Source organism: Meles meles, chromosome 7 (genome assembly GCF_922984935.1).
Source record: "Meles meles chromosome 7, mMelMel3.1 paternal haplotype, whole genome shotgun sequence".
In the NCBI taxonomy this organism is placed as follows: Eukaryota; Metazoa; Chordata; class Mammalia; order Carnivora; family Mustelidae; genus Meles; species Meles meles.
This window is the reverse complement of record NC_060072.1, coordinates 59,153,151-59,178,361: the sequence shown is the minus strand read 5'-3', so window position 1 is coordinate 59,178,361 and position 25,211 is coordinate 59,153,151. Positions and strand designations below refer to the sequence as shown.

General features: G+C 38.0%; 1 protein-coding gene and 1 pseudogene across 8 annotated transcripts in view; both read left to right on the top strand.

Moving 5' to 3' along the window:
• Positions 1–25,211, top strand: part of EPS8 (epidermal growth factor receptor pathway substrate 8) — a 187,222-nt gene that overhangs the window by 51,578 nt on the left and 110,433 nt on the right. For 5 of the 8 annotated variants that reach the window (XM_046011269.1, XM_046011276.1, XM_046011272.1 and 2 more), the window contains exon 2: positions 11,707–11,777. The exons of the other annotated variants lie outside the window; for them this stretch is intronic. The gene's annotated coding sequence lies outside the window, so the exon portion shown is untranslated. The remainder of the gene's footprint in view (positions 1–11,706; positions 11,778–25,211) is intronic. 8 annotated transcript variants of the gene reach the window in all.
• LOC123947744 lies at positions 17,029–17,149 on the top strand (annotated as a pseudogene).

Sequence of the window (25,211 nt, the reverse complement as noted above, 5' to 3'; positions counted from 1 at the left end):
AGGGGTTTCTTAGTTCATCAGAGTGGATATGTTTTCCAAGTTATCATTTATACCAGTGGAGAATATTGTTGGCATTTGGAGAGAAGTGAGTTTATTTTATTTTTAAGATCTTATTTATTTATTTGACAGACAGAGATCACAATTAGGCAGAGAGGCAAGCAGAGAGAGAGGGGGAAGCAGGCTCCTTACCGAGCAGAGGCCCCTATGCGGGGCTTGATCCCAGGACCCTGAGACCATGACCTGAGCCAAAGGCCGAGGCTTAATCCACTGAGCCACCCAGGCGCCCCGAGAAGTGAGTTTAATATCAGGTGACATAAGAGTACTGTTAGCTAACGGAATAATGATTGGATATTGACAATTAGAATATTAGTGAAACACTAACAGAACAGTGCTAGGAAATGTGTGTGTGTGTGTGGCACTTTTGTAGCTTATACGAAAGATTAAAATATATTGCATTTTTTATAATATATCAGATCTACATATCACAACATTATATGGAAGAAATTATTTTTTTCATTTTACAGATAAAGGAGCTAGAACTTGCTTGAGATGATGTAAAACTTAAGTGAGGGATCAAAAATTGTATTTCAAAGCCTTTGTTCTTTTCACCTTTTTGTGATGAATACAACTGTTTTTCACTTAACAGGATTCATCATACAATAAAAATTACATACGTATTATCCATATATGAAGAATTTGAGCCAAACTGTGCACCCCAGTAGTTCACCATGTGTCTTCCTAGTGCCAGCTGACATGAACAAAAAACTTTGGAAGTAAAACATTTAAAGTCTGGCAGTTTGCTTATATTTTTAAAATCACTACTTTTCCATTTTCAGAGAAATTGCTGTTTTCAGTGTACTAGCTGTACTTAATAAAGAGTTCAACCACTTCTCCGCCAGTCCTACCTTTCAGAAAGTGGTTGATTTTCTGTTTTTCTGTTTCTAGAGTTGCTGTTCTTCTTCTCTTCGCTCTCCCGTTGGATTTGTAGGTGTTTGCAATGTTTAGATACCTCTAAGCAAAGAGAGAGCCTAAAAGTAGTAGATCAGAAAGGTACAGAGACAATATACAGTAACAGTCACCTTACAGGCTACTAATGGCACTAAATTCATATCTCTCAATAGTTACCCTGAATGTTAATGGGCTAAATGCCCCAATCAAAAGACACAGGGTATCAGAATGGATAAAAAAACAAAACCCATCAGTATGTTGCCTACAAGAAACTCATTTTAGACGCGAAGACACCTCCAGATTTAAAGTGAGGGGGTGGAAAACAATTTACCATGCTAATGGGCATCAGAAGAAAGCTGGGGTGGCAATCCTTATATCAGATCAATTAGATTTTAAGCCAAAGACTATAATAAGAGATGAGGAAGGACACTATATCCTACTCAAAGGGTCTGTCCAACAAGAAGATCTAACAATTTTAAATATCTATGCCCCTAACGTGGGAGCAGCCAACTATATCAACCAATTAATAACAAAATCAAAGAAACACATCAATAATAATACAATAATAGTAGGGGACTTTAACACTCCCCTCACTGAAATGGACAGATCATCCAAGCAAAAGATCAACAAGGAAATAAAGGCCTTAAATGACACACTGGACCAGATGGACATCACAGATATATTCAGAACATTTCATCCCAAAGCAACAGAATACACATTCTTCTCTAGTGCACATGGAACCTTTTCCAGAATAGATCACATCCTGGGTCACAAATCAGGTCTCAACCGGTATCAAAAGATTAGGATTATTCCCTGCATATTTTCAGACCACAATGCTCTGATGCTAGAACTCAATCACAAGACGAAAGCTGGAAAGAACCCAAATACATGGAGACTAAACAGCATCCTTCTAAAGAATGAATGGGCTAACCAGGAAATTAAAGAAGAATTGAAAAAATTCATGGAAACAAATGATAATGAAAACACAACAGTTCAAAATCTGTGGGACACAGCAAAGGCAGTCCTGAGAGGAAAATATATAGCGGTACAAGCCTTTCTCAAGAAACAAGAAAGGTCTCAAGTACACAACCTAACCCTACGCGTAAAGGAGCTGGAGAAAGAACAAGAAAGAAACCCTAAACCCAGCAGGAGAAGAGAAATCATAAAGATCAGAGCAGAAATCAATGAAATAGAAACCAAAAAAACAATAGAAAAAATCAATGAAACTAGGAGCTGGTTCTTTGAAAGAATCAATAGGATTGATAAACCCCTGGCCAGACTCATCAAAAAGAAAAGAGAAAGGACCCAAATCAATAAAATCATGAATGAAAGAGGAGAGATCACAACTAACACCAAAGAAATACAGACAATTATAAGAACATACTATGAGCAACTCTACGCCAACAAATTGGACAATCTGGAAGAAATGGATGCATTCCTAGAGACATATAAACTACCACAACTGAACCAGGAAGAAATAGAAAACCTGAACAGGCCCATAACCAGTAAGGAGATTGAAACAGTCATCAAAAATCTCCAAACAAACAAAAGCCCAGGGCCAGACGGCTTCCCAGGGGAATTCTACCAAACATTTAAAGAAGAACTCATTCCTATTCTCCTGAAACTGTTCCAAAAAATAGAAATGGAAGGAAAACTTCCAAACTCATTCTATGAGGCCAGCATCACCTTGATCCCAAAACCAGACAAGGATCCCACCAAAAAAGAGAACTACAGACCAATATCCTTGATGAACACAGACGCAAAAATTCTCGCCAAAATACTAGCCAATAGGATTCAACAGTACATTAAAAGGATTATTCACCACGATCAAGTGGGATTTATTCCAGGGCTGCAGGGTTGGTTCAACATCTGCAAATCAATCAATGTGATAGAACACATTAATAAAAGAAAGAACAAGAACCATATGATACTCTCAATAGATGCTGAAAAAGCATTTGACAAAGTACAGCATCCCTTCCTGATCAAAACTCTTCAAAGTGTAGGGATAGAGGGCACATACCTCAATATTATCAAAGCCATCTATGAAAAACCCACCGCAAATATCATTCTCAATGGAGAAAAACTGAAAGCTTTTCCATTAAGGTCAGGAACACGGCAGGGATGTCCATTATCACCACTGCTATTCAACATAGTATTAGAAGTCCTAGCCTCAGCAATCAGACAACAAAAAGAAATTAAAGGCATCCAAATTGGTAAAGAAGAAGTCAAACTATCACTCTTCGCAGATGATATGATACTATATGTGGAAAACCCAAAAGACTCCACTCCAAAACTGCTAGAACTTGTACAGGAATTCAGTAAAGTGTCAGGATATAAAATCAATGCACAGAAATCAGTTGCATTTCTGTACACCAACAACAAGACTGAAGAAAGAGAAATTAAGGAGTCAATCCCATTCACAATTGTACCCAAAACTATAAGATACCTAGGAATAAACCTAACCAAAGAGACTAAGAATCTATACACAGAAAATTATAAAGTACTCATGAAAGAGTTCAACCATTACTTATATACAGAATATAACATTTAAAAATTTTTAAAAAATTTTTTTATTAACATAAAATGTATTATTAGCCCCAGGAGTACACGTCTGTGAATCGCCAGGTTTACATTTCACAGCACTCACCATAGCACATACCTTCCCCAGTGTCCATAACCTAACCACCCTCTCCCTATCCTCCCCCACCCACCCCCCGGCAACCCTCAGTTTGTTTTGTGAAGATTAAGAGTCTCTTACAGTTTGTCTCCCTCCCGATCCCACCTTGTTTTATTTATTCATTTCCTATCCCCCAAACCCCTCATGTTGCCTCTCAACTTCCTCATATCAGGGAAATCACATGATAATTGTCTCAGAACATTACATTTTAGCTAAATAGTTAAGACAAATATCTACTAGTTCAGACATTAGTTAAAATTATTATTTTGTTATAACATAGGAACATGTAGTTAAGTTTTAAATTCTTAAAAGTACTTCTGTTACAGTATGTAAAGTACCATTTATTTTGATTTATTTTATACTTCATATTTTTTTAAATTATATTTTGGAAACCTTCGAATATACAAGGTAGACAGAATAGCAGAATGAACCCCTGTGTAGCCACCATCAAGCTTTAGCAGTTATTAAGTCTGTGCTAATCTTGGTTCATCCATCTGCCCACTGCTTCCCTCTCTTGTGAAACAAAGCAGATCTCAGATACCACCATTGTGTATGTAATAATTTCAGTATGTTATTCTTTTTTTTTTTAAGATTTTATTTATTCGTTTGAGAGAGAGTGAATGAGAGAGGAAAGACAGAAAGAGATTGAGAGCATGAGCCCAGGGAGGAGGGGCAGAGGGAGAGGGAGAAGCAGACTCTCTGCTGAGCAAGCAGCCCGATGTGGGGCTCCATCTCAGGACCCTGGGATTGTGACCTGATCCAAAGGCAGATGTTTAACTGACTGAGCCACGCAGGAGCCCCTCAGTATGTCATTCTAAAAGATAAAAACCCTTTTAAAATGTTGTAACCATAATTTAATTATCATACCTGAAAATAAAGTTATTTCTGAGTATTATTAAATATTTAGTTAATATTTGATTTGCCAATGGTTTCATAAGGCTTCTTTTTATATTTTGATTCAAGGTCCAAATAATGTTCTTTATGGTTATTAATATGTATTTTGCTAGATATTGCTGATGATGTCTCTGTGATATAGTTTAACATGTACTTCTCTCCTGTGTATTTTTTATAAAATGATAGAAGGATCTAGAGGTTTAATCAAATACAGATTCCCTTCCTTCCTCCCTCTGTCACTCCCTCCCTCCCTCTCTTTGTTTCTTCCTTCCTTCTTCCCTCTCTCCCACCTCCCCCTCTCTCTTCCCATCTTTCTTTTCCTCCCTTTGTTCCCATGTTTTGTACATGAATGGTATTTCTTCTTCCCTCCGGAGATTTAAAATATATGGTGGTTTTTCTTTTTTTTTTTTTTATACCATTAGCTGTTTTGCCTAGATACTTTAATTCATTAGGAGTTGCAGAATATGGTATTTTAATTTCTACTTTATATTGATTTATTATCTGGAATTGTCTATAAAGAAAAATTCTCCCTCATCTACTACATCTACTATTTGTTTAGCCAATTGTACAGTTTATATTAAGAAGTTTGAGTTGGGGGCGCCTGGGTGGCTCAGTGGGTTAAAGCCTCTGCCTTTGGCTCAGGTCATGATCCCAGGGACCTGGGATCGAGCCCCACATCGGGCTCTCTGCTCCGCAGGGAGCCTGCTTCCTCCTCTCTCTCTACCTGCCTCTCTGCCTAGTTGTGATTTCTCTCTGTCAAAAAAAAAAAAAAAAAAGTTTGAGGTAGGACACCTGGGTGGCTCAGTCCTTAAGTGTCTGCCTTTGGCTTGGGTCATGATCCCAGGGTCCTGGGATCGAGTGCCACTTTCAGCTCCTTGCTCAGTGGGGAGTCTGCTCCCTCTGCTTTCTCTGCCTGCTGCTTCCCCTGCTTGTGCTCTCTCTGACAAATAAATAAAATATTAAAAAAAAAAAGTTTGAGTAAATGCTTGATTCTTTTTTTTTTTTAATTTTTATTTTTATTTATTTGACAGATAGAGATCACAAGTAGGGAGAGAGGCAGGCAGAGAGAGAGAGAGAGGAGGAAGCAGGCTCCCCGCCAAGCAGAGAGCCTGACACGGGACTCGATCCCAGGACCCTGAGATCATGACCTGAGCTGAAGGCAGCAGCTTAAACCACTGAGCCACCCAGGCGCCCCGAGTAAATGCTTGATTCTATATCAGTTTCTTGAGTTTTTATAATAAGTAGCTGTCATTGGGGGAAATTTTGACATTTTCATGAAAAGCATCTGGAGACATGAGCTGAGATCAAGAGTCAGATGCTTACCCAACTAAGCTGCCCAGGTACCCCGATAGTAGATCTTTTTAAAACAAACAATGTGTGATGCTTTGAGAAGAATGCATTTTTTTTTATTATTTTTATTTATTTTTTAAATTTCTTTTCAGTGTTCCAGAATTCAGTGTTTATGCACCACACCCAGTGCTCCATGCAATACGTGCCCTCCATAATACCCACCACCTGGCTTACCCAACCTCCCACTCTCCACCCCTCCAAAATCCTCAGATTGTTTTTCAGAGTCCACAGTCTCTCATGGTTCATCTTCCCCTCTGATTTCCCCCAACTCCCTCTCCTCTTCATCTCCCCATGCACTTTGTGTTATTCCTTATGCTCCACAAATAAGTGAAATCATACAATAATTGACTCTCTCTGCTTGACTTATTTCACTCAGCATAATCTCTTCCAATCCCATCCATGTTGATACAAAAGTTGGGTATTCATCCTTTCTGATGGAGGCATAATACCCCATAGTATATATGGACCACATCTTCCTTATCCATTCGTCCATTGAAGGGCATCTTGGTTCTTTCCACAGCCTGGCAACTTTGTCCATTGCTGCTATGAACATTAGGGTACAGATGGTCCTTCTTTTCATGACATCTGTATATTTGGGGTAAATACCCAGTAGTGCAATTGCAAAGTCATAGGGAAGCTCTATTTTTAATTTCTTAAGGAATCTCTCCACACTGTTTTCCAAAGTGGCTGCACCAACTTGCGTTCCCACCAACAGTTTAAGAGGGTTCCCCTTTCTCCACATTCTCTTCAACACACATTATTTACTGTCTTGTTAATTTTGGCGGTTCTAACTTGTGTAAGGTGGTATCTCAATGTGGTTTTGATTTGAATCTCCCTGATGTCTAGAGATGAAGAACATTTTTTCATGTATCTGTTAGCCATTTGTATGTCTTCATTGGAGTAGTGTCTGTTCATGTCTTCTGCCCATTTTTTGACATGATTATCTGTTTTGTGTGTGTTGAGTTTGAGAAGTTCTTTATAGATCTTGGATATCAGCCCTTTGTCTGTTTTGTCATTTGTAAATATCTTCTCCCATTCCGAGGATTGCCTTTTTGTTTTGTTGACTGTTTCCTTTGCTGTGCAGAAGCTTTTGATCTTGATGAAGTCCCAAAAATTCATTTTCACTTTTGTTTTCTTTGCCTTTGGAAACATTTCTTGAAAGAAGTTGCTGTGGCCGATGTCAAAGAGGTTCTGCCTATGTTCTTCTCTAGGATTCTTTTTTTTTTTTTAAAGATTTTATTTATTTATTTGACAGAGAGAGATCACAAGTAGGCAGAGAGGCAGGCAGAGAGAGTGAGAGGGAAGCAGGCTCCCTGCCAAGCAGAGAGCCTGATGCGGGACTCCATCCCAGGACCCTGAGATCATGACCTGAGCCGAAGGCAGTGGCTTAAACCACTGAGCCACCCAGGCGCCCCGTTCTCTAGGATTCTGATGGATTCCTCTCTCACATTGAGGTTTTTTGTTTTTTTTTTTTTAAAGATTCCACTTATTTATCTGACAGAGAGAAATCACAACAAGGCAGAGAGGCAGGCAGAGAGAGAGAGAGAGGGAAGCAGGCTCCCCGCTGAGCAGAGAGCCCAATGCGGGACTCGATCCCAGGACCCTGAGATCATGACCTGAGCCGAAGGCAGCGGCTTAACCCACTGAGCCACCCAGGCGCCCCTCACATTGAGGTTTTTTATCCATTTTGAGTTTATCTTTGTATATGGTGTAAGAGAATGGTCGAGTTTCATTCCTCTACACCTAGCTGTCCAATTTTCCCAGCACCATTTATTGAAGAGACTGTCTTTTTTCCACTGTGTATTTTTTCCTACGTTGTCAAAGATTATTTGACCATAGAGTTGAGGGTCCATATCTGGGCTCTCTACTCTGTTCCACTGGTCTATGTATCTGTTTTTATGCCAGTACCATGTTGTCTTGGTGATCACAGCTTTGTAGTAAAGCTTGAAATCAGGCAACGTGATGCCCCTAGTTTTTTCTTTTTCAACATTTCCTTAGCAATTTGGGGTCTCTTCTGATTCCATCCAAATTTTAGGCTTGTTTGCTTCAGTTCTTTGAAAAATGCCAGTGAAATTTTGATTGGAATGGCATTGAAAGTATAGATTGTTCTAGGCAGCATAGACATTTTAAGAATGTTTATTCTTCCGATCCATGAGCATGGAATGGTCTTCCATTTTTTGGTGTCTTCTTCAATTTCTTTCATGAGTGTTGTGTAGTTCCTCGAGTACAGATCCTTTACCTCTTTGGTTAAGTTTATTCCCAGGTATCTTATGGTTCTTGGTGCTATAGTAAATGGAATTGATTCTCTAATTTCCCTTTCTGTATTTTCATTGTTAGTGTATAAGAAAGCAACTGATTTCTGTGCGCTGATTTTGTATCCTGCCACATTACTGAATTGCTGAATGAGTTCTAGTAGTTTGGAGTTAGAGTCTTTTGGGTTTTCCATGTAAAGTATCATGTGATCTCCAAAGAGAGATAGTTTGACTTCTTCATTGCCAATTTGAATACATTTTATTTCTCTTTGTTGTCTGATTGCTGTTGCTAGGACTTCTAATACTATGTTGAACAAGAGTGGTGAGAGTGGGCATCCTTGTTGTGTTCCTGATCTCAAAGGGAAGGCTGTCAGCTTTTCCCTATTGAGGATGATATTTGCTGTGGTTTTTCATAGAAAGATTTTATGAAGTTGATAAATGTTCCCTCTTTCCCTATACTTTGAAGCATTTTAATCAGGAACGGATGTATATCTTGTCAAATGCATTTTCTGCATCAATTGAGAGGACCATGTGGTTCTTCTCTCTTCTCTTATTGATTTGTTTTATCACATTGATTGGTTTGCGAATGTTGAACCACCCTTGTAACCCAGGGATAAATCCCACCTGGTCATGGTGGATAATCTTTTTAATGTACTGTTGGATCCTAATAGCCAGGATCTTGTTGAGAATCTTCGCAAAACTGAATCAGGAAGAAACTGACAACCTGAATATAACGAGATTGAAGCAGTGATCCAAAACCTCCCAGGGTGCCTGGGTGGCTCAGTGGGTTAAAGCCTCTGCCCTCAGCTCTGATCATGATCCTGGGGTCCTGGGATCGAGCCCCGCATCGGGCTCTCTGCTCGGCAGGGAGCCTGCTTCCTCCTCTCTCTGTCTGCCTCTCTGCCTACTTGTGATCTCTGTCAAGTAAATAAATAAATAAATAAATAAACCTTAAAAAAACAAGAGCAACAACCAAAAAACCCCCCCAAACCTCCCTATAAACAAGAGCCCAGGTCCTGACAGATCCTCTGGGGAATTCTACCAAACTTTTAAAGAAGAAATAATACCTATTCTCCTGAAACTGTTTCTAAAAATTGAAGCAGAAAGAAAACTTCCAGACTCTTTTTATGAAGCTGGAATTACCCTGATCCCCAAACCAGGCAAAGACCCCACCAAAAAAGAGAATTTCAGATCAATCCCTGATGAATATGGATGCTAAGATTCTCAAGAAGTATACATTCTTTAAGACAGTACATCACTAGGCATTTAGTTCCCTCTTTTCTGGTGAAAAGCATGGATTCGAAAGCCAGACTTCCTGTACTTAAATTTTGTTTCTTAGCTAGTGTAACTTTGGGCAAATTACTGTCTGTATGCCTCCATTTTCTTATTTTTAAACCAGGAATATAATAGAACCTTCATCATACGGTTGTTGCTGAGGATTGAATATGTTAAAACATGTTAGGCTCTGAGAGCAGAACTTAGAACATAATAAATTCTCAATAAATGTTAACTGTTGTCAGTAGCTTTCTTTGCTATTACAGTAAAAAAGGAGGGAGGGAATTTTTGATGCTCATTTTTAATATGTGTCACAGAGTGTTACTTTTGATATATCTTTTCTTGTGTACTTTATATGTTCCAGCCTTTTTAAAGTCACACTTACAACCCTTTCTAAATTAAAGTGTCTTAAGCATTGCACATCAGCATTTGAGAGACAACCAAATACTATATGTCTCTTACTTATACCTCTATTATACAACTAAATAGTGTTAAAATTTATTTATATATATGGTGGCATTTTCTGTTGAACTGTGAACTTTTTGAGGGGAGAGACTTCACACTATTGTATCTAATATAGTGCTTGGTTTTAATTATGTGGTATAAATCCTCTGTATTTGCTCATTTAACTACATTCGCATCTCATTTATTAGGTTTTACTAGTAATACCCCTCTCAGATTCACAAACAAGTACATTTCCTAGCTATCTACTTCTTGACTTAAAGTATAATTCTTTATTTTTTATTTTTAAATTTATTTTATTTTTTATTAACATATAATGTATTATTTGTTTCAGGGGTACAAGTCTGTGATTCATTAGTCTTACACAATTCACAGCACTCACCATTGCACATACCCTCCCAATGTCTATCACCCAGCCAGCCCATCCCTCCCACCCCTCAAGTATAATTCTTTACATATTAGAATTTTTTAAATTTATTTTTAAATTATTAATATAGTAATTTTTCTTTCCAGTATCAAGTACTTTCTTGTCTTCTCAAATAGAATATGATTTATCACTGTGCATACTCTTTATTTGGATTATAATATGGGTGTAATATAGTGCATGGTCCTGTGATTCTATATCAAATATTTTCAGGATGCCTTATGAATTTTTTCTTCCCATCATATGTCATATTTCTCTTGTTATTATAATCTATCAGTTTCTCTCTGCTCTTTTCTTTATGTACCTCCAGCAACCCTAGCTCCCCAAATTCAGATTTAATGAATCTGACTAGTACTTCTAAACTGCTGTGGATTGATTTGATTTCTAACTTCATTTGAACTTTTTCTAAAATAAGATTTTAAATGATCTAAACTGAGCTGGAGGGCATTTTCTGAGTAAAATGGAGAAGTTTAACACATAGACTTTGTGGCATCTATTTAACTAGCCGTGTAACTTTTTAATTTACTCTGTGACATTGCTGAGGTTGTCACTGATGTGTGGCCTCTAGGCAGGTGAGATTAGATTATATGAGGATCTGAACAGAAGAATGAATTGCTGATCTTCAGTATTTCCATGCTGTTATAGAGTTGGGATTCAAATTCGAACTCCTGTACTCCAGAGTCCCTTTTCATTGCTCTTAGAATCATGTGACAAAGAAGTCCATGCTGCAATTATTAGTTCTTAAGCATTATACGGTATTAGTGATTGTTTTGATTTTTTAAAATTTAATTAATTTTTTTAGTGATCTTTTTTTATTTAAAGCACAAACTCTTTGTCTTGTTATTTAACTTTAAAAACATTTTCACACATACGGATTCTTTATCTAATGGATAGGTGCCTACTTATAATATATATTACAATATTGTAAGTTACACAAATATGTCATTTAAAAACAGGCAATCACAGTGTGGGTCTGCCTTGTAAATACCTAGGTTACTATGTGTGTTTGTACACCTTGAGCTGAATATACAAGTCTAATTATATATAGGAATAAATTGAATATTCCTATTCTATAAATATAGTTTGTGAAATGCTAGATAAATGTAAAAAGATGCAAAATAAAGTAACTGAGGCATGGGTATGTTCAGATCCTAGTTAAGTCTTAGAAGTTTAGTTTGTTTAGAAGTTAAGTACTTCTCAGAGTACTGCAAGGATTCATCAGATGGCATGTTAGTGTGCTCATTGCAATATTTGATCCTTTATGACTTCTTTCCTCTTTATCTTTTCCATCCATTAAATTTTTAATTTACATAAAAAGAGAACAAAAAATTTAAGTGAAAGAGAACAAATATACATATTAAACAAGAGCAGATACCATGCTTCAAAATGAGATTTTATTTTTATTCGGTTATTTTTATCCACAGGTCATTTTTAACACTGCTCTCATTGGACTGAAGTAGAAGCATAAGAATTGGAGCATATTTTCATTTTTAAGGTGGGTCCATTTGTAGAAAAATTTAGCTATTTAAAACTATCTGCTGTTTCTTAGGAAGTTTTGACATTTGCATGTATTTTGAGAACTACTACAGTTATCCGTGACATGCCGTTAGTGTGAATTTGTGGGAGAGCCCCAGGCTGAATCAGGAGCTCCCCACCTTCATGCCCAGTCCTGGTTACCTGACTTCTCTGTGCCGGTTTGCCTATTTTTTTTTTTTTTTAAGATTTTATTTATTTATTTGACAGACAGAGATCACAAGTAGGTGGAGAGGCAGGCAGAGAGAGAGAGGGAAGCAGGCTCCCTGCTGAGCGGAGAGCCCAATGCGGGACTCAATCCCAGGACCCCGAGATCATGACCTGAGCCGAAGGCAGAGGCTTTAACCCACTGAGCCACCCAGGCATCCTGGTTTGCCTATTTTTAAAATGGGAATGATGGGCTTATGGACTCTGCTTACCTTCTAGATTACATGTTATGAGAATAAATTGAGATCATGGATACGTAAGTGTCTTATTAAGAAAAATGTAAGGTGGCGATATTAGTACTATGAACTGTCAGTATGTTAAATGGGAATTAACAGTTATGTGCAGAGAATCTGTGTAAGTATGAAATTTTTGGATGTAACTGTCGCTTAGCCACCAGAACAGTAGGAAGACTGTGCTGTCTTATATATTGTTTCTGAGAGAACTGGCAAGCACAAAAGAAGAGGGGAAGTAAGAGGAGGAAGAAGTGGCAGAGGAAAGAAAGTCAAACCAATTAGATGGCTCTGAAAGTGTTGACATTTTTAGAACTAAAAATTTCTTTACTTATGAGGATGTATTTGAAAAGATTACTAATCTATGGATTACCAAAAAAATGCATTTTCTATTGAAAACCTATTACATTGGGGCACCTGGATGGCTCAGTTAAGTGTCTGCCTTCGGCTCAGGTCATGATCCCAGGGTCCAGGGACAGAGTCCCAGATGGGCTCCTTGCTCAGCGGGGAGCCTGCTTCTCCCTCTGCCTGCCGCTCCCCCTACTTGTGTCCTTTTTCTCTCTTGCTTTCTGACAAACAAATAAAATCTTAAAAAAAAAAAAAAGACAACCTGTTACATCTTTTCAATACTTTTATATTCAGTATTTTACTTTCTTGCTGTGGGAAGAACATCTAATTCTGATTTTTCTCTTCCCTGGAGTTTTAGCCATTCATCTGATGCCTTAGTATCTGAGGCCTGAATAAAACGGAATAGGTGTTTATTCTCACTCCATCAGTTTTTGTTCGTTTGTTTTGTTTGTCTTCTTAATGTCCTCCATTTGTCTTGTTTTTCTTCAGCTCACCCGGTCCACGTCATGTCTTACCTCTTTCTGGGCTTCAGTGTTGGCACATAACCTGGTATTCTGGGTCTCCCCGATTGTACCCGGAGGCTTTTCAAAGGTGCCAGGATACTATTGAGCAAATTTGATTACTGTATTTCTTTCTAGTAACTGTGTTTTTTTTTTAAAGATTTTATTTATTTGATACACAGAGAGATATCACAAGTAGGCAGAGAAGCAGGCAGAGAGTGGGGGGAAGCAGGCTCCCTGCTGACAGAGAGCCTGATGCGGGTCTCGATCCCAGGACCCTGGGATCATGACCTGAGCCGAAGGCAGAGAGAGGCTTAACCCACTGAGCCACCCAGGCGCCCCTCTAGTAACTATGTTTTGAGAGTAATTTACTTATGTCTTGGGAGAGAAAGAGAGTAGTAAATCGGGAAAATGGTAGTAAGTTTCCTGTCTTCCTGCACTCTGTCTTCGGGTGTCATGGATTCTGGTGTGATGGTCATGACTGTAGCTAGATGATTTGGTCGAACGTTGCCACTGCTATCTCTGGGTCTTGGTCTAGAAGAAAATGTGATGCTTTTCTCACACAATGGACTTACTCATTTCTTTGCAGAGTGACTGAGGAGGCGGTATTCAAGGTCCTTCCCAGCGATCAGGGATTGTCTCTTAATCTCCAGTGCCAGCTCAACAGTTTTAATTCTCCTGCTGCTACTTTCGCCTCTAATTTATTGTTTGGCTGAGTCATCTGGCAACTACTTCTGTGTTCTCTTAATACAGTTGCAAGGCATATTCTTTTGTATTTTGTTTCTTACTTAGTAAATGAGTGGTTTATTTAGTTCTACTTATAAGTCATTTTTTTGGTTTCCCAGAAGAAGCAATTGACCAGTCTAAAGAAGCGTAATTGTAGGGGGATTTTACCAGTTGCTTTTCTTTTTAGATGGTTGGTGTAGGCTGTAGGAAAAAGCCTGTTCATAGTCGTCACCTTCTGACGTTAATAAAATTTTGTAAAGTGTCCTCTTGAGCCTCAGACTTTGTGGTTGTAAAATGGGTATCCTGTTACTGACATTATAGGATGGTTAGGATTAAAGGAGATAGCATGCAGAAAGTGGTCAGGACAGCTGCTCCTGGGGCCTCATTCGGGGAAGCCTCTGACTCTTAATTTTGGCACAGGTCATGATCTCAGGGTTGTGAGATTGAGCCCTGCATCTGGTTTTTTGCTCAGTGGGGAGTCTGACTGAAATTCTCTCTCTCCCTCTCCATCTACTCCCCACTCCCGCTCCGTGATTTCTCTCTGCCTTTCTTTCTAAAATAAATAAGTAAATAAATCTTAAAAAGAAAAAAAAAAGTGCCCACTGTGGTATGGAGCACAACTATGTGCATGGGTAATTATTGTCATTGGTGATTTATCCTCTTCCCTCAATTTGTTATCATTGTCATGGTTGTGAGATAAAGCCCAAAGGGACTTATGGACAGGTTAGCTTGTAATGGAATGCAGTGTTGACAGATCAGATCTCTTGTCGAAGTTGTGTGGAGTTGTGGATTCTTCGAATCATTACAAGTGCAAGCTTAGAGATAGGTCAGCATGTCTGACTCAAGTTACTGAGATGGTTAATTGGTCACTATTGAGCTGTTTTGGAGAATAGTGTTAGAGTTTTCTGAAATGCACAGTTTAGCTTCGGATTTAATTGCTCTGAGAGAAGTACGCAGTCATTTAAACTATTTACCTTTGCAGAAACAACACACAAAAAAGTAGTAAGCACTTAAAACATTTACCTTTTCAGTGTGTATTTCTGTTTTATGGATATGATGAAAAAATTCTACAAAATCAGATTTTATTTTATATTTTTTGAAGATTTTATTTATTTGAGAGAGAGAAAACGAGAGAACACAGAGGGAGAGGGAGAAGCAGACTCCCCACTGAGCAGGGAGCCCGATGCGGGATTTGATCCCAGGGGACTCTGGGATCACAAACTGAGCTGAGGGTAGACACAACCTACTGAGCCACCCAGGTGCCCCCAAAAACACATTTTAAAGAACAGAGATATATAGTGATTAATCATTCATTTTCCTTTTGCCTACAGAGTGGCACGCTTTACTTTCTGTCTTTCATCTTAGAGTGTGAGCATACAGGCCATAGGGAGTAGAAAACAAACAGCACACCCAGTGACTTCTTGCTGTCCGTTTGAGGATGATTGAAGACAGTGATGCTTACATAGAATGCAGTGAAATCTTTTTATACAAGAAAAAAGATGTTTCTATTTGGAAAATACCCTAGCTCTTTGAATCTTCAGTGTAAAGTTTGCATGAGGTGAAAAAGACCTGAGTGAGTGAAATATGTAAAATGGTGAAAAGCGGGGTGCCTGGGTGGCTCAATGGGTTAAGCCTCTGCCTTCGGCTCAGGTCATGATCTCAGGGTCCTGGGATCAAGCCCCGCATTGGGCTCTCTGTGCAGCAGGGAGCCTGCTTCCCCCTCGCTTTCTGCCTGCCTCTCTGCCTACTTGTGATCTCTGCCTGTGAATAAATAAAGAAAAATCTTTAATTAAAAAGAAAAAATATAAAATGGTGAAAAGCTTATCTTAAAAGTTTTATATTCTGAATTTAACCCTTAAAATGTTTTGAAAAGAGAATAAATATTTCCGAGAGGACAAAGATTCTGTTTAGGGGATTTGATTAAATCAGTGGAAAAACTTGAATAACAAACATTTTGATTCTTCTATCCAAAGAAGATTTAATAACAGATGATGTAAAGATATGCCTTTAAGGTCCTATAAGACATATTGTTGACTGAACTTTCTCCTTCAGATGCATTTCTGAAATGAGTAACTGGAATATTGAGATGTCATATGGAAGCTTATCATTTGTCATCCATTTTAAAAAAAATACTTAACATCTAATAGGTCTTCTGTACTATTAAACGTTTTCTTTAAAAAAAGATTTTTTTATTTACATGTAGATAAGGAGCTCATGTGGTTTCTATTTTTTTAGTTATGTGGGAAATGTAATTATTTTCTGAGGACGGGCGACGGAAAAGTAGAGCCGTGCTGTATTATAACTTGAGAGTATGGTTACTATGGAGAATTTATTGTGGAATCAACAAGATAATAAAGTGTTGATAGCCAACAGTCAGAGACCATCTAAGACTGATAGAGATTTATAGAATGTCTGACTGTCAAGTTTATAATTCTCCTTAGTAACCCAGGAAGCATATGTGAAGAACGTTGAGTAATGACAGGCCACAGTAAAGCCTCTGCCCTCAAAAACTTCATAGTTCCATTGACCAAACAATGTTCTGTTTTAAAGCGTCTGAGTTTCTAAGCTCCCTGTAGACACCAACAGCTGAGTTCTAATTTATCTTATCGAATCTGCGTTTTTCAGATCATCTCCAAGTACCTAGCCCAGTGTTTGGAATATATATTGGTTAAGTGAAACTGTCAATATGGAATCAAGTGCCAGAGGGAAAGGCTGTGCTTTTATTCTTAAGAGTGGCTAACAGCACATGAAGTAGTTACCTATAGAGGAATTGCACTGGTTTCCTCTTCAAAAACCATGTAGGCACGAGGGGAATAGAAAGTGAAATACTTAAAGTTATGGGAAAACCACGCCTCCAACCACCAACCTAGAATTCTGTATCCCCAAATTATCTTTCAAAAATGAAGGAGACATAAAGAATTTCTGAGATAAAACAAGGACCATACCAAAACATCTTAAAAAAAAAAAAACCAAGAAAACAACAACAAAAAAAACAAGGACAGTACCTCACTGGGAATTTGTCACCAGTACACTTGCCTTGAAAGAAATGTTAAAAGACAGATGATTTGTAAATATTCCAGTCCATGGCTTGTCTCTTTATTTTTTTAATTGTGTTTTTTAGCATATTTTTATTGGCTTAAATATTTTGCTCCCAAAGCTTGATGCCAAAATATATTGTGCTTTAACTATTTCTGGAAATCTTATCTTTGAAATGACTGGCAGTATCGTAGCCAATGAGGTTTATCCGAGGCGCGATTATTGCTAATTGAAATGACTATTTTCAGTAAAGCTTATTTAAAATCTTAGATATGGCATGAGTAGGCAGGGGGAGAAATCAGGTTACATTGTAAAAATCAATGACACAGACTGCAGGCAACCACCTTGAATTTTGGAGCAAAAATGGCCTATAAAAGTTGTCCTGTTACTGGACTGAAATGGCCAAGTATCTATACCCCCACCTTGATCAGTCCTTGGTTGTGGGGCTCCCTGGGAAGGGTGTGACCTTCAGCATGGTGACTTGCTGCCCCTGAGGCAGCCCTCAAAAGGCTGATTGCTCAAGGCTGTTGTTGACTGTGCTGCCAGACTCTCAGGCAACAAATCATTCCTTTTTTTTTTTTTTTTAAAGATTTTATTTATTTATTCGAGGGCGAGAGAGAGAAAGAGAGGGAGCATGAGTGGAGGGAGGGGCAGAGTGAGAAGCAAACTTCCCACCAAGCAGGGAGCCCAGTGCAACTCGGGGCTCCATCCCAGGACCAGGAACAGTAACCTAACTGAAGTCAGATGCTTAACAGACTGAGCCACCCAGGCACCCCAACAAACCACTCCTTGAAAGGGGTATCTGGGTGACTCATCTCCAGATTCACCTCAAATCTATAAGCCTGGGGTCCATTTTGTGGTAAGAGGCCCTATAAATAGGGGGGCAGAGGGCTGTAATGAATCTGTGTATGTGGACAAACCTGAGTTTCCTTACAAGAGCCACCTGCAAAGCAAAGAGCTTGAAAGCAGAGCTCAGGGGAACAGGTACCAAAAAAAATAACAAACATATGAAGTCTTAGATTTTAAGGTTCTTTTGTATTCAAGTCACAAAGTGTAAATATCAGACTTGTATTTTCATGCAGAAGGTATATGCTGTCCTCAAGTAGATATGGTACTGTTAGGAGAAATGCCTGACCTGTTGAGTTCAGTTAATGACTCCACACCCTGGAGAATGCCCCTGATTATTATTGTGTTTTTGTAACATCTGCTATGGTTCTTTGCCTGAGAACAGATTACCTTTCTATGCATTAGCAGTCAATATTATTAAAAGGGCCACTGTTGTCTTAAGCTTCATCTCTTGGACTGTTATGAGTTTGGCACAGGGTACTGTATAAATTATATATGTATGTTCACCCCCAAATAGCTCTCTAGTTTGAAAATGGAATCTATGAATTGGCTTCTGTGTCTTTTTTAAGAGTTATTACCATGGGGATGAATAGTCTGCTTATTAGTTCTGTGGTTGGCGTAATTCTTCCAGTTTGGGTCACCTGAGTTTTCCTATTACCCGTTGCCCACACTTTAGGCAGCAGTTAAATTTTCACCACTAAAAAGCAAGTAGTTAGAATGCAAAACTAGTTGTTTAGTAGAATTAGTTACATCAGTGCTTTTAATCTGTTGATTATTTCCTTTTATGCTAACTAGCAGGAAGTTTATTCATTTCACAGTTTTAAACTTTTCCATTGCCATCAGAACTGTGGGGGATTATTATCCTGTACTGCAGTTGTTAACTTTTCATTATTTGTTGAAGCATTATGGGGGAGAGAGAAGAAAACCAACGGAAACACCATGATGAAGGAAACTAGGCTTATCCATTCTTAATTTTACGGAGGCAACATTGCATGTGCTGCGTATAGTTTTCTTTATTTACATAAGCAGGGAATCAGTTGTCAGAAACCTGTAGGTTTCTACAGACATTAAAAGAAATGTTAAGGTGTTGCAGGTAGGTTTACAATACAACACAAGAATGAGGAGGGGTGAGTACAGAGCAGAACAGTGAATGGGGGTAGTGATTTGTTGATTGGAGATGGATACATGTACACACACACACACTCTCTCTCTCTCTCTCTCTGACCATATTTTGCCAAATGTCCAAACTGGATATAATGAGGATTTCCTACTCGGGGTCAGTGCTTCTATAGCAAACCCAGCTTTAGGTGTTTAGAAGTTAAATCAGCCCAGAAAATAGAACACAGATGCCACAGGCTTTGTGAGATTTAAACAGTAAAACTACTTACTTGTGTGTAATTCAGATTTAACTATACAAATTACAAGATTTCCTGAATGGAATGATGATTTAAGAGAGCTTAGTAAATTTCAAACCCTGAGAAAAACATCACTTACTGAATTACAGTCTTTCTTATCGATTTAATAATTTAAATCTAAGGAGTCATAGATGCAACAAAGTTTAAATTAGTTCTGGTTATGATATGTCCATATGTCCTCTCTAACCCATAACTCTCAGTAATCGAAAAGGTTTTTCATTTAAGTAGTTTGAATTGAAGAGCTTTTCTTTCTTTCTTTTACTTCTACCTTATTGATCTAATTATAATAATTTCTGCTCCTAGGAGGACCGTGTGATTTCATTTATACCGAATGTAGTACACATTACATACTAGGCACTCAGTAAATATTTATTTGTTTGTTCTTTTAGGAGACAGGAGTGGCAGGATGATTAATCACCAACTTATATTAAATAAATTGAAAGATAAAGCTTTACATTGTCACTTCAAAACCTGCCTCTTATTACCATTTCACTGTTGGGAGGAATGCCTACTGTATCACTAATGTATCCAGCAAGAAAGCATCGTGTGTGTGTGTGTGTGTGTGTGTACCGATGTACATACATATGCACTTCTCTTCACTCATTGCTGTCACTCCATAGACAAACAGGCTTTTGACAAAACCTGGCACTTCCCTCTTGGCTGTTTTTCATAAATCCACCTGGCACGTATCACTGTAGAACTTTTGTTCAAGTTCTTTTCCTGGACTTTGGCACATATTTGAATTCTACTGAGCCAGTGCTGCCTTCTCCAGGTGATTTGTTTTTAAGATGTTTTTTTTTTTCCTGCCAACCACAGGGACTGAAGTTTATATCCCATAGGTGAATATGAAATTGTCAGTTCCCTCTCAGAACCCATCATTCTGTCATCCCGGGCAATAAGGATCCCTCTTGTTTCTTGCTGTTTTCTGTTTGTATTCTTTTCAACTTGTCTTTCGTGTGACAGAAACAATCCTTCTAGGTTTATCAGGCTCCTTAATTTTTATTGTGGCGTTATCTTCAGATAATCAACTTCCCACAAAGCCTTTCTGTCCTTACTGGAAAAGAAGTGGCAGTTTGCTTCCTGAAACCTTTCTTTTTATTCAGTTTTTATGACTGACTGACTCTTCACTGGCTATCATCTTAAAGGCTTCTGACCTTTTATTTATACGTATGTATGATTTTATTAAATTTATGCTGCGTTCAATGTCTATACATATACCTGTGTTACTTGTATGCTTTTACTATATGTATATGGATCTGTAATACAGATTAACTTCAAGGGCAAACTCTATTTAGTATGTGTATCTATATCTCTAATACAACCTAAAGGGAGAATTCCCTATTTTTTATGAACCAGTCAGCCTATTGAAGGGTTCAGGGCAGGCTGCCCCAAAATATGCTGCTTTGGCATATTGATTATTGTGAATTAAAGTCACTTAAGAAATAACCCATGCAAGAAGGACACTGACTCTCTTCTCTTGCTCTGAAAGCAGGAAACAAATTCCCCATGTGACTAAGGGTACCCTCCCTGCACCTGGAGGGCAAAAAGCATCCTTATTGCCAAAGAGAGGGAATTCAAGTCTGAGAAGGCTCCATAAACAAACCTTGTTACTACTTCTTTACTAATTTCCTATCCTAAGCCCAAACCCCTTTGTCTTATCACTTCCTCACAAATACATTCTTTCTTTGTCTAAAAGATATAAAAGCTGCCTGTTTCTGGTTATTTCTTTGAAACTCTTATTTCTGTGAGCTTTCTTATGTAAGAATTAATTTTGTTATTCTCCTGTTCATCTGTTTTATGCCAGTTTAATTATTAGACCAGCCAAAGAACCTGGACGGGGACAAAGCAAAAGTTTTCCTTTCCCCTTCACTACTACGTGAGGCGAACTTCCAACAAAAGTTTAAGACACTGTTGACAGAGCTTATGAATTTTTAAAATTCATAGTTTCCCCCTCATTTGTATTTTTCCCCCTCATCCATCTCTCTGTTCTTTGGTGGTGAGTCAGTGAGCTGTTGCAGTGAGATTTCTACAAATCTGATTCCAGGGTCAGTACCGATTAGTGGTTGAGGCACCCTATGACTAAGAGTCACTAGTGTAACCCCATTGAATAATTTTTGATAAGGTAACAAAAGTACAAGAATTAAGAATAATGCAAGTGAAAGTGCTATGTAAACTATAGCATGTGTGCGTACACACACTCTCTGGGAATGATTTCAGTCCTTGCAAAGCTAGTGGTAGGGATGAAACATGTTGCTGCTGTAATTACTGACAGTTCCCATAAATGAATACAAATTGGTCTAGAGATCTAACATGCAAGTAGAGGATCTGCTGGCTTATCATAATTTATTGGCATGGATCCTTGGGCTAGTGGTATCCTAACTGAATGCAGAATACTGTTTGTTCTTGAAGTGAACAAAGTATTTTTCATTTTCCCTAACAGGATACCTAAGCGATCTTTTGTTTCAATATTGAATTTTATTTCATTGTTAAATGAATCAAAATGATACAAATGGAATTAAAGACTCATTATTTTAATGCACTTTATGCTATTTTTAATTTTGGGGGGACCTTGAGGATTAGATTAATAGGTTCTAACAAGAAAGCAATATCTATGACTTGCAGATCCTGAGTTGTCCGTAAACAAGCCCCTTTACAAAATGGAGCAATGCCAGCAGAATCTGTGTGGGAGTTATGTGTATGTATGTGTCTTTCTAAAAAAACTATAAAAATCTGAAAATCCATGTAAGTGACTTTTTAATATGTACTTACTATAGCACAGCAGCCAAATTTTAAAATAGAATTATAGTTGACTTGAATTAATTTTTGTATTTAAAGATATAGAAAACTTCTGACAAAATTTATTAACAAAAAAAGTTGTCTTGTTCTTTCTGCATCTTAGCCTTCCCTACTGTTGAAGTCCATTAATGGAGACTTTTTGGTGGGATTTAAAATATATCTTGTACGTCAAGTGCACAGTTGATCCTGGGAGTCTGAGATGTGGATTAGATGTTGAAGTCAAGTTCTGAAAGTTTATAAACCTTATGGACTGATTGACTTATGGGTTATATTTTGATTTCTTATTAAGAAGCCATAGAACTGGGGCCTCTGCCTTCGGCTCAGGTCATGATCTCAGGGTCATGGGATCGAGCCCCACATTGGGCTCTCTGCTCAGCAGGGAGCCTGCTTCCCTTCCTCTCTGCCTGCCTCTCTGCCTACTTGTGATCTCTGTCAAATAAATAAATAAAAATTAAAAAAAAAGAAGCCGTAGAACTTTTCTGTTGTGTGAATGAATACTGTAATACTCAAAGTCAATAGGAAATAAAGAAAGAATGATAATAGGAATCCTTATATAAATGAATTGATGCTTTAATACTAGCATAGTCAACATATTGTCTTAAAAACTGAATTCTGTGTTTGCGGTAAAAATTAAGGTGTTCCCTCTTTAAGATGGAAAAGGTAGCATTAGGTTAATATGTAAAACGATCTTAACTTGGGAGTTACCCAATAGGTACTTTTGGTTTTGGATTAAATGTAACTAGAATAGGGGTGCTTGGGTGGTACAGTTGCTTAAGTGTCTGACTCTTGATTTTGGCCCAGGTCTTGATCTTAGGGTCCTACGATGGAGGAGTCGGGCTCTTCACTTGTCCTGGAGTCTGCTTGAGGTTCTCTCTCTCCCCCTCTTTCCTGCCCTCCCTCTCCCCACCATGCATTCTCTCTCTCTCAAATAAATAAAGCTTAAGGAAATAAGTATAATTAGAATAATCTAGGCAGGTATATAGAAAGTATTGACATGTGTATCAGATTTAAAAAAAAAACACATATGTGGTTGTTAATTTAGGGACTAATGTCTGACATTATTAAGAGTACTGACAGACCTAACCTGCTACTTTTTTTTTCTTTTAAGATATAGCTTTAGAATAGGTCTACATTATGTTTTCTAAGTTAGAACTTAACACTGACAACATAAATGCAAGGTGTATGTTTATTTTGGTCTAGAGGAAAAATGTATGTTTATGCCTTATACAAACACAATAAAAAATCTATCCTGACAACTAACAGAATGAATCCTGTTGATCTAGAAGAAAAAGGTGAAAAATCAGCAAGAAAAATTTGAAGTTGTGGGCAAAGGGTTTTAATGAGGGATCCCTGCTAAACTAAGAATTGTGTAAAAAGAATTTCTCTGTGAAACTGAGATAGATTTTTACAAGTGATATACATGCAGCCTTGGTGACAGTGAAGTGTCACATCTGTGGAGTGTAGGGGCGGAAAAAGTTTACCTGAACCTACTTAGGGTCTCTGGCTGGATCTGCAAATTAAACTGACAGAGATTAATAGGAGAAAAGGACATAGATTTACGTAAGAAGTTTTTCATGAGGTAGGAGCCTTCATAAAGAAACGAAGTAGTCCTGAGTATTTTAATCTATGTTTGGTGAAGAGTGGCAAATCATGGAGGAATATGCTAGAACAAAGCATAGGGGGTAAGTATAGTAAACTGGGGGAAACTTAGCAAAACCTGTTTGTTCTGTTTCTCAGTGTCCCTTGGTCTTCAGAGATAAGGATACTCCTATCTTTCTGGTGAATGGAGGGTATCTTTGACATGAGGATTTTGTGACTTGTTTCAGGAGAGAAGCACCAGGGAAGGTCAGAATGACCATCCTGTCTCAAACCCCTTTACCTTAAAATATTCAGTTTGCCGAGGTGCCATATTTTGGGGGTGGTATGTCCTGAACCATGTCATTTGTTCCCGTCTGAAACTTTGCCAACTTCAATCTAAAAAATGATATAGTGTATTATCCTGTAGCCCATTGAACCAGTTTCTCCATCCTGGCCCTTTCTATGGAGACACAAGAGAAAAAAAAGGTTAATGGTTAATGCTAAGAACAAACTATAAACATGGTTGAGTCCAGAGGGCAGTTAGTCATGAAGAATATTTATAGATATTTGACTCAGAGCATCTATAGATAGCATGAGGGCAGATGGTAGTAATCTGGCAGGTTTTCCTGGTTTGTAGTGTGAATGCCTCTGTGATGTTATCAGGTGCTCTGGTGAACTTTCCGAGTGGCCCATAGAGCAATAGTCAGGAAGGTTGTGATTTCTTTGTCCAGCTTCAACTTGCGGGGCTTTGGGAAAGAGGCAGTTTTAATTTTTAGTGATTCTAAGAAGGGCGGGAGAAAAATTGGAAGCATTAGTTTGGAGAATTGTCGTTAGGAAACTGGAAGAAATAAGGGTCTGACACCTTTTAGATAGATAACAAAACCTTAAAGACAGTGACGAGAACTAGAATTTAATACCTGTGGGGATGTACCCTAGTTTTCCATTGAAACTTAATTTTCATGTCTGCAGTCACCCCCATTTCAATCAAAGATAATTTAACAAGACCAGTTTGCAAAATAAGTCTCATTTCATTAACTTGACCTGGTTATTTATGTCAGTGCTCAAGAAGAATGATTTCACCATATATGCTTTTTAAAAGTCATATTTGCTGGAACTTCTAGTGAGGAATCCAAGATGATACTTTTAAGGCACGTGTTGCATGGAGTACTGAGTGTGGTGGATAAACAATGAATTTTGGAACACTGAAAAAAAAGTAAAAAAAAAAAAAAAAAAAGAGCCTCTTGAGGCTAGGAGACTAAGTCAATGACCCCTCGTCAGATTTTGCCTGCAACACTTATAGATGTGGGTGAGTTCCTCTCTTCTTGAGGTCCCCCAAATATCTTGAGGTTCCTAGATTCTGTTAGGAAGTGACCTTCCTTACTTTCCTATTAGGTAGAAATCCTATAAGTAAGCCACTGGGCAGTTTTTAGAAGGGACGCTTTACAAGCTTTGGTTCTTTAATGCCAACCTTACTTCCTTAAAGCTGTCTAGTCGTATCAGATTCTGCACATGCCATTCTCAAATATGGCATTCCGGTAAAAGTCTTTCTAATATAACCAATGTTTACAATGGTTTTCTGTTAAAAGGAGGAAAGGCTCTTATTGAACTTATGCAAACAACTATATTGCCATGAAAATAAGAATAAGATGTATCTATAAACATATAACCGGTGAGTGTTTATCACATTTCTTTTTTGACAGTCTTTCCCATGTAA